At 39.0% G+C, this 10,686-nt stretch overlaps 1 long non-coding RNA gene across 2 annotated transcripts; it reads right to left on the reverse strand.

Annotated features, from left to right (window-relative positions):
• Positions 1-91: 91 nt before the first annotated feature.
• Positions 92-2,260, reverse strand: LOC130720418 (uncharacterized). Of its 2 annotated transcripts, none has more exons than XR_009013051.1 (2): positions 1,407-2,260; positions 92-626 (listed from the first exon to the last, which is right to left on the reverse strand). It is a non-coding gene; the product is annotated as an uncharacterized LOC130720418 (long non-coding RNA). The 2 variants fall into 2 exon arrangements; XR_009013050.1 differs by having other exon boundaries at positions 92-687.
• Between the last annotated feature and the right edge of the window lie 8,426 nt (positions 2,261-10,686).

The raw sequence follows: 10,686 nt of genomic DNA on the forward strand, positions 1-10,686 counted from the left end.
AATCAGTCATTTGAGTCAAATGACAACAACAGAATGCAGTTTTGGCTCTTTTAGCACTATTAACTTGTACACTTATTCAGTCAAATGACAATTAAAAGAAATAGTTGTTGTGTAATATTAATAATAAAAGAATCTCATACAATGCAAAAAAAAATGGATACAATTTGTTCATGAAATACTTGCAAAATACATAAGTCTGGCTATCATTAGCTTTCACAGGGCAGCACTGTTTCACACATCTAAGTACATAAACATAATCTTTCTTATTGTCTCTTAATGTCAGTTGGTTGTCTTCATGGGATTTCCACTCTTTCCTTGTCGGTTCTTCAAGTGGGATTTACTTTACCACCCATTTCTGAAAAGCATGGTAGAATTAGAGCTGCTTCCAGAGTTAATCAGTTCTTCTGAAACACTTCAAGCTTCTATTTGAAATCGAACACACAGCAAAGTGAATCTTAAGTAGCAGCCCTGCAATGATACCTTTTTTTAATTAGAACTGCCTCAACACTTGCTGCAGTATACCAGCATTGCCACCAGGTTTCTCGTGTCCAAATTGCTGCAGCTAGTTCCTTTACTAACAATTTCGACCACTTGCATATACCTGTTTTTAGGGGGTTAACCAACCACTGGCCAAACAAAACGTATAACATAGGGGGTTAATCAGTTCTGAAACAAAGCACTGCATATCTGCAATGATAAAAGCATAATAATGGGGGTTAAACAGTTCAAATCCAAAAAGTGCAGCACAGTAAATCTAGAGTAATGCATTCAAGAACTTGATAAGCAAAATAAAGTTGTATTGAACTCTAGCAAAATGCTTTGATACATGTTATTGAAGGAGATAGCACATAATGTCATATCCCACATCACAAATGTTCAATACCAGAACACAAGAAATACCACAATCACAACAGATAGAAGGGACAAAAATATAGAGCATTACGGCACATAACTTGGGAATGCTTTGATTGCTGGCAACTTGACATTATTCAGGTATGAATCAAATCTAATCAACAATTATGTGAAAATGTCATTACAAATCTACCCCTACTTATTACAGTTTCTTACACTGTTATCTGCTTCATATATAATATTTAACCAAGTAGAGATGGATTTAGAGACGATACATATTTGAGATAAGTTGTTATGGCATATTCAATATCCCTAGCTATATGATCTAATGTTGTGAACAAGATCATACATATTTCAAGGTACCTAACAAGAACAAATAGGAACAGGTATGATGAAATTTTGAAGTTCCTACCACAAACTGTTCAAATGAGTGAAATCCACAAATAATCGAAAGAATGGTAATAAGTAATAATTACTATATTATTAAGAGAAATACTAAGAACCACATTTGATGTTGCTTTGATATAAGAACCGGAATCTATTATGCCCACCACCTGTATGAGAGAATACTTCAGTGGAAGTGAAGGGATAATTCATAATAGTGATTCCATTGCGAGGATTGTCCAACATAGGGAAGATGATAAGCCACTGGAATCCCCCATGAAGAAAGGTAAGATCTCGGTCCAATCCCACTAAGAAGAAGAAGCTGAGGGCTTCCAATCGCACCAGCAGAGAGAATCACCTCACCGTGTTCCCGAAGAATCTAATAGAACGAAATTGTGAGGGAATCGAAGGTACCTTTCCAACGCCGAAAACACAGAAGCAAGTAGCAGCGAGTGCCAATGACCGGCCGGCGAAGTAGATCGAGGAGGTTGCCGTAAGCCAGAAAAATTCGTCGATGTTCCAAACCGTCGATTTCCTTCGATTATTGAGCTACCCAGATGAAATGACAGAGGAATTGGAATTTCGGGTGCAATGATCCGTCGGCTAGGATGCACAGGTACGGGTGCGGTACCGGGTACGGGTACGGTACCGGGTACGAGGTACGGCATTTTTAGAAAATCCTAGGTACGGGTACGTTATAGGTACGTTAATATATATATTAAAAATATATATAAATATATATATAGTGAAGTAAAAAAATAGATATCAAATAATCTATGTTACATAATATTATTAATTACATATCAAATCTCTCAATATTCATATATCTTGCATATAATAACAATTCAAACACATGGTAAAGCTTGTAAAAAAAAAACACATGGTTTCAAAGTACCCATGGCGTACCCACGGAGTACCGGTACCCGGTACGTACCCGGTGCGGGTGCGTAGCCAATTTCAAAGTACCCGTGCTTCACTGTCCGTCGGAAATTGGAATCAGTTGTAGTTTGGAAAGCTGATGAGGGTGAAGAAGTGTGAGTGGATTGGGAATCGTGAGATCACGTGAGGCAAGTTAGAGAGGAATATTAGCCTTTGGATTTTAAAATAATAAATGGGTAAGATTGGGAGTAGCTTTAGACACCTAGAGTAAATTGAGACCTCCTCATTTTTAAAATTTGAAAAATGAAAATAGGAATAATTATAAAAAATAGATCTTATTTTTATGGTATTATCAATTTTAAAACTAATAAAAGCCACCAATTATCTAGGAAATATTTTTCGATTTTTTTTATTTTTAAGTCATGGATTTCAAGCTCGTAAAATATTTTACCAAGTCATCTTATCCTAAAGGGTGCCCCTCCTCCCCTCACTCTCTTATCCCCTTTTCTTTATTTTTTATGAATATAAGTTTGAAAATTTATTATAAAAATAGTTTTCATTTTTTTAAAAAAATTGAGAAATGAATCAAACTGGTAGTTAATTTTTTATATTTTTATTATACTCATGTTTATGTTCCTGCAATTTTATTTTTTATAGACTCCTATAATTTTAATTTATATAAAAATTAATTAAGTAATATTTTCTATGAAATATAAGAGAATATTGTGTAAATTTATTGACTTGTTCTAAATTTATGAAGAATAAGTATTTTTATATATATGATATATTTGATTCCTTGAAAAAAAAAGGAATGAGTGTATAACATAAACTACTTTACTTATTTGATTTTTTTTTATAGGTTTTTAAGTTTATCAAGTATACTTTTGTAGCCAAAATATATTATCACTTTATTGAATTTGCATAGTAGCTTGCAAGGTAAATTCTACGTTTCATTTTATCACCTCATCATATAAAATTGACATTGAATACATACTTTTCAATTATATATTTGAATCATTTTTTATAATTTTCACCCTTGGGTGCGCTACTATTTCTCCAAATGTTAATTATTTATTTGCACTTCAAACTGGAAGCTATAGTAGTATTTACTGTGATAGTTTGATGATATATTTGAAATGTTCAATACCTTTGTGTTCATTCATATATATTTATATATACTCTGGCATAAACAAATATGGTCCAATTTGTGAAGCACTTGTTAGGAAAATGAGTTGTTTCCTGGATTTAGAAACGATGAATGTGATATATATATATTATTCGATGTTGTATGAAATTAGATAGCTATAAAAAATAATAGGTACATATTTAACCTATTTCAAAGACTAAAAAATGGGATTGCTGGTTCAGGTTTGTGGAAGGTCTGGTGGCGGCTCCTTCTCAGTTCTTGCGGGTTGGTGGATTCTTTGTTGTCCCCTCCATTGTCGTCAACGTTGGTGCTTTTTTCTGCTAGCTGCGCATTGTTTCTTTCCCTGTTTTCTCTTGCTGGTTCATATTTGTGAAAGGTCAGGTAGAGGTTCATGCTCAGTCCTTGCGTGTTGGTGGCTTTTTGGTGGTTTCATGGTGTCTGGGTTTATCACAGTAGGTGATGTTTTGTGGGGTTGAGTTGAGGTTGGGGTGTTCCGATTTGGTTGAGCCTATGCTGCTTCTAGCGTCCTAGGTTGTGGCTGTGGTGTTCCCGTTTGGTTGAGCCTATGTTGCTTCTCGCGTCCTGAGTCGTGGCTGAGGATTTTCCGTTTGGTTGAGCCTGTGCTACATCTTGATTCTATGGGGTGTCTGTAACGCCCCGACTTTCAGGGGTTACGGTAACAACCTGATAAAGTAAATATGTAATGATTTCCAAATTTGGATTCATAAAAGCTAATATATAATTTTTCCTTTCAAAGTGTTTCCAAAACATGTCATGGACAACTACAAAGGGATTTACATCAAGTCTTGAACAAGGCGAGTACCCGAAACCCCAAATATAAATTTCTAAAATCATTAGGCAAGCTTAAACCAACAACAGTAAGCTTTCTAACCCAAGGCTCTAACCCTACACCCGACTCTATTCTTCAAGTCTTCCACAGTTCTTCAAGTTCTCCTCTCCGACTCGTACGAAGGTCAAGCTCCATCGAAAATTCTCCATCGCCTAATAGCGTTAAGCGCCCAACCAACAAGTAGCAAACAGAAAGGGTTAACTCTATACAACTACCACATATAAAAGAGAAAAGCATGTTATCCAAATCTAATACATGTAATGGTAAGTAAGCTACCAATTTAATTCAGGATAAATGACAACATATATTCAACAACATGAAATCAAATCATATATCAATATAATCAACAATATAGAGTTAAATCACTTATCAACCAAACCAACATTATAGATCAATATAGATCAATCAATAAAACCAACAATAAGGGTCAATCAATAACGTTTCGCAAGACGAGACAATTGCGCGGGACCATACCCACCTCATCGCCACTTAGCGTCATAATGGACGTGACAATCGCGTGGGACCATACCCACCTCATTGCCACTTCGGGTAAGTCAAAACATTCCAATAGATAAGCTAACAATATAATCCAAGATAGATATCAACAAGATCAACAACATATAATTAAATCAGATATAAACAGGATCAACAACATATAATTAAATCGGACATAAACAAGATCAACATCATATAATTAAATCAGATATCAGCAACATAATAACCAAGATTTAAATAAGATAACAATAACCTCAAGAATATGACATCAAATCAGATATCAACAACCTCAACAATATAATCAATCAATATAACCCAATATATATACGTGCCCTGTAGTACAACTATGTGCTACTACCAAGACAGGTCAAATAAAAAACGTCTCGCAAGACGGGACAGTCACCTGAAATGAAAACCATTGATCTGTCACTTAATAACGCCACGAAGGCCACACAGTCGGTCAAATCACAATCGTCTCGCTAGACGGGACAGTCACGTGGAACGAAAACCACTGATTTGTCACTTAATAACGCCACGAAGGCCACACAGTACGCCACGAAGGCCACACAGTCGGTCAAATCACAAGCGCCTCGCAAGACGGGACAGTCACGTGGAATGAAAACCACTGATCTGTCACTTAATAACGCCACGAAGGCCACACAGTCGGTCAAATCACAAGCGTCTCGCCAGACGGGACAGTCACGTGGAACGAAAACCACTGATCTGGCACTTAATAACGCCACGAAGGCCACACAGTCCGCCACGAAGGCCACACAGTACAATCCAACGACGCATATGCACAAATAACAACAATTCCAAATCCAATAATCAAGACAGAGTAATCCTATGTTACTCTTAATATCAACAAGCATACGTCAATTCAGTCCCATATCAGCACCAACACATCAAGCTCTATTGAGCGATAAATCAATAATTCAGTGCTGTAAAACATAACCCTGTCATATCCACTAGGAAGCATTAATGACAGAAACCAGTAAACGGTCGAAGCCTCTTAGAAAACGGAGACACACGTCTCAATAAGTTCACTCGGCCGAAGCCTCAAGAAAACATTTTCCCAGTTCAACACAATAGTCATAATCAAATGCCAATCAATTTAAACACATTCATCTCAAACACATGCAGTGCGATAAAAGCATGCAAGACTCAAAGACGCGCTAAAACTGAGTTACCATTACCTTAGCCAATTTCCTGCCTAAACTGCAACTCCAATCCAATCACATCTCAGTTTTCCGTGTTGGCTCGCTTTGTTCCATTGTATAGCTCTGATCTAAAGTGTTTCCGTCTTTCGTACCTTTCACAAGTATACTTAACGAAATCACTAACTAAGTTAACCCACTAACTCAATGTCTTAAGTTACGACTTCAGACAATTGACTCGAAGTAACCACAATTTAAACAATTCTTTCTCAGTCAACAACTTAAAAATAATAGAGTACATAACTCTTTTGAAATGAAATCAATTTGTAAAGCAAATTAAAACTCTTCACGAATCAACTTTTAAACTTCGATTTTCACAATAACAACGAAAGGGTTTATTTTTCTTTAAGACTCGCTTGCCCGAGGCTAAAACATATACAAAGGTTGAAGGCTTACAAAATCCAAGTTTCAGAAACTTGTCGGCGAAGAGTCGTCGGAGAAAGTTGTGGTTCGCGTGGTTGACAGAGGAACTTTCGCTAGAGACACCAAAGGGATAGTATTTCTTCATCCTTTCGAGGCTAGGAACTCAAAGGCGCTGTCCGTTTCCCCAAAAAGTCGACGGTTTGCTCAGAAAGTCAAATTGTAGGTCGGCGGAGCTCGCCGACAAAAGTTGTCTAAACCTAAAATTGATTGAGGGCTATTGTTCTCCTTGCGGCAAGGGTCGTCGTGGTGCACTCCGCTTTTCCATTGGTCGTCGGAGTTGACCGGAAAACGCCTCCGAAGGCGGCAGCGGCGGCGGTCGATGGTGGCGGAACGGTGATTCGGAACATGGGTTTTGTTGTGCACGTCGCAAGGATCTCAACGGTGCTAACCTCGATGTGAACGGAGGTCCGATGATACCGGAATTGAAGAGACAAGTTGGCGCGTCGGCGGCGTAACTTCGCCTGTTTTCACGTCGTTCACCTCTGTTTTCTCCGTAGTTTCTTTGTCGTTCTTTTCTGCTTGCTTCGTGGCCATGGAGGTGGTGCTTTCGGATGGCAAGAGAGACCCATGGTGGTAGTGTGGCCAGCGGACAAAAAGGAAGAAGTAGAAACATCAATGGTGAGGGTGCTTCTTGCGTGAAGGAAAAGAAGCTTTAGAGAAGGAGATGGTGAGCGTGGGTGCTGCTCATTAATGAAGACATAATACGGTGAGGTTGAATGGGTCAAGGTGCTGAAGCAAGAGAAAAAGAAGAGGAAGAAGAAGTGTTGGTTCCATGGAGAGAAAGGACATGGTGATGGTGTTGTAGTAGGGGTGTACAAGACCCGGCCCTACCCGCCAACCCGTCCCGGCCCAAGCCTTTAGGGCCGGGTTCAACCCGGCCCGATCATTAAAAGAGACCGGGTTCGGGTTGATCTTTGAGTTACCCGACTTCGGGTAGGGTCGGGTTCGGGTTGACACTCGGGTCACCCGACCCGTCCCACATATATATTTTATAAAATTTTAATTTGTTATAATGATTAAAATGTGATACATGATGCTCAAATTTATCTTACCATGTAGATGAAATTAAAATGTTTAACATTTACCTTATGAATTAAATAAATGTTGGTCAAACTATGGACACTTTCATGCTCTAACAAGAGAAAATCATGTGTGTGTATTATGCATTTGTGAGACAAGTGAAGAAATGATCAAACAAAATGTAAACCTCTCAAGTGCAATAGATTATGAAAGAATTGGATCCTTTCAAGTTATTTCTTCTAAAAAATAGTTCAAACTTATAACTCTTTTAGTATGTTATTATCTTTAAATCTTACAATTAGTATCAAATAGTCTTAAACTTATTGTCCCTCGGGCCAACCCGGTCTCGTCCTACATAGACCCGTCCCAAATTGGACCCGCATAATGTCGGGTTGTTTCGGGTCTAGGGACGGGTTAGGGTCTATGAATTGACCCGATCAATATTTAGGGCCGGGTTAGGGTTAACCAAAACCCGTCCCAACCCGTCCCTTGTACACCCCTATGTTGTAGTGGTGCCATGGCCAGCTGTAGTGGTTCAAAGAGAAAGGAGAAGAGGCTCGTGGTGGCTGGCCTTCTCATGGTGGCCAGCGGCGGTGATCCAAGGAAATGAGAATGAAGATGATGGCATGGTGATGATAGTGGTCGAAGGGAACACATGGTGGTGGTGTGCTGCTGTATGGACATCAAGGAAAATGAAAGAAGAAGAATTGAAAAGAAGGAGATGCTACTTCCAGAGAAAGGAAAATGAGCGTGCAGGAGAAGAGTGGGAGAGGATAAGAATGAACGGAGGGATAAGGATGAATTAGATATTTTAGAAAGATTTTCAAAATCGCTATGAATTGATTTGGACACTGAAATATTTAGCTCATAGAATTAAAAGAAAAATATAAAGATGATATATTACTATATCAAGAATTATGAGGAACTCTATGAAATAATAAAATTTAAATTTGGATCACTTTGAGCAAATTCAAATGATCTAAGAACAAAGAAATGAGTAGAAACTAAGCTAAAGAATAATTGTGAGACAATTAGAACAAATATGACGTCGTCATATTATTCGTCTAAGCTAAGTATGAATTATAGGAAAATGACAATAGTGAATATTATCATTTGAGAAGAAAATGTTTTGGAAACGACCTGCTCCAAAATCTGACACAAAACTGATTAAGGAAATATTCTCCGGATGAGAAAACTTCGTTCACGGAAAAGATTTATATAGACGAAAGGATTAAAACTTCGCGGACAGAAACACCGGAAGGATCTCCGAACACAAATCCTTTGGGTCAGGGTCTCCCTTAAGTCCCTGCGGAGATAAAGTCTAACTTTATCGGATTTCCGGAAAGCGAGACCTATCGATCTTACAGTCAAAAATTCCATAATGGAACACTTGTCATAATCAAACATAAAAACAATAGAATACAAACACTCAATTAAATTAATAAATCTAAAATAAATCAATAATCTAGTTATTTAATTCAGGGTCTTACAATACTACCCCCAAAAAGAAAGTTTCGTCCTCGAAACTTGGTGGTCAGAGAAAGCTCGGGAATAACATTCCCTCACATTTTCTTCCACCCTACAAGTAGTGTCAGAACGCATCCCAAAACTGGGAGACGTCACAACGAATTCACCTCAAAGGTGACATACAAGACAAAAGCTATACTTAGGTATCTATCAATCATCCTCAAATAGACCTAGATAACATGTTCATACTAGTGTTCCAAGCACCCAACTCAAACGCCTACATGAACGGCCTCACAGGCAACCTCATGCTCTCACACTAACAACTCAACCATAATACTCACAACCATAAACATCATGCTAATATTATTCTAATCTCGTCACAAGCTTCTTCTACTAACAGTCTCACACTCAAAATCCATTGACCAACAGCTCATAAGCAAATTGTCATCTTAGAATCTAACAATCCATCAACTTATACCCGTTTCGAAACTATCCTCATACAACCATAAAATCAACCTTTAACTTAGTCACAAATCAAATCACAACTTATCTCAACTCTTAACACTATACACAACTCGAGGCTCATCATTGTGACGCCCGGGGCCGACGAGGGCGGGGAGTGATCGCCGGTGCAGTGAGGCACGGACAAGGAGCGGCTCCTGGCAGGCTTCTAGGCGGAGGGTCACATGAATGAACCGATCTCACACCCGAACAAGAGGTATTTCGAGACTGTGTAGGGATGGACTATACAGTTGAGGAGGGCATATATGATTTGATTGTACTACCCATAACAACAAGTTGCAACTTCTTTTCGGGAGCCCAACTCATAAGAACTCCATGGTTAAGTGTGCTAGCCTTGGAGCAATATTATGATGGGTGACCTCCTGGGAAGCTTTCCCGGGAAGCGCGCGAGTGAGGATAAAGCGCGCTGAAAAGACTCGTGTTGTTACCGTGAGGCCAGTCGTCAAGTCAGGATGTTACAAATGGTATCAGAGTCGACCTCTCCCAGTACGGTGTGGTTCGGGGACGAACCAAGCGGAAGCTGGTGGGCCTGTGACGCCCGGGGCCGACGAGGGCGGGGAGTGATCGCCGGTGCAGTGAGGCACGGACAAGGAGCGGCTCCTGGCAGGCTTCTAGGCGGAGGGTCACATGAATGAACCGATCTCACACCCGAACAAGAGGTATTTCGAGACTGTGTAGGGATGGACTATACAGTTGAGGAGGGCATATATGATTTGATTGTACTACCCATAACAACAAGTTGCAACTTCTTTTCGGGAGCCCAACTCATAAGAACTCCATGGTTAAGTGTGCTAGCCTTGGAGCAATATTATGATGGGTGACCTCCTGGGAAGCTTTCCCGGGAAGCGCGCGAGTGAGGATAAAGCGCGCTGAAAAGACTCGTGTTGTTACCGTGAGGCCAGTCGTCAAGTCAGGATGTTACAATCATCTCTAGCCTGATCAGTCTCACGTCAATCAATCATTAGTCTCTCAACCTCCAAAGATCAAACTGTTATCATCACAACTAAAATCGCTAACCCCCCTTTTTTTTTATTCACCCTGATTCTCAACTTACAAAATCAATCTCGACCATAAGATTCCAATTCAGCTTATCAACTCTCAGTTGCTAACCTCGACATGTTCCTCTGAAATTCAAAATTACTGTTTGATCATTACTTACTCCTATATAGTCTAACTAGGTGATAGTAAACCAACAAGTCTAGTCTCTCAGTGTAATTAGTACACAATCATCTAACTTATGGTTTCATAACATTCGAAAGAATACTTAGGCATCTCCAACATTGAATCTATTGACTTAGACTACCTCTACTTAGAGTAATCATGCGAACCAACTAATTAATGACTATACGATAATCATCAACTTTCAAAGATTGAAATCTTACTCCTCTACAATCAAGTGTTTATCATAAACTTATCTCTCAAACTCGACT

This window comes from Lotus japonicus, chromosome 5 (genome assembly GCF_012489685.1).
Source record: "Lotus japonicus ecotype B-129 chromosome 5, LjGifu_v1.2".
Taxonomy (NCBI): Eukaryota; Viridiplantae; Streptophyta; class Magnoliopsida; order Fabales; family Fabaceae; genus Lotus; species Lotus japonicus.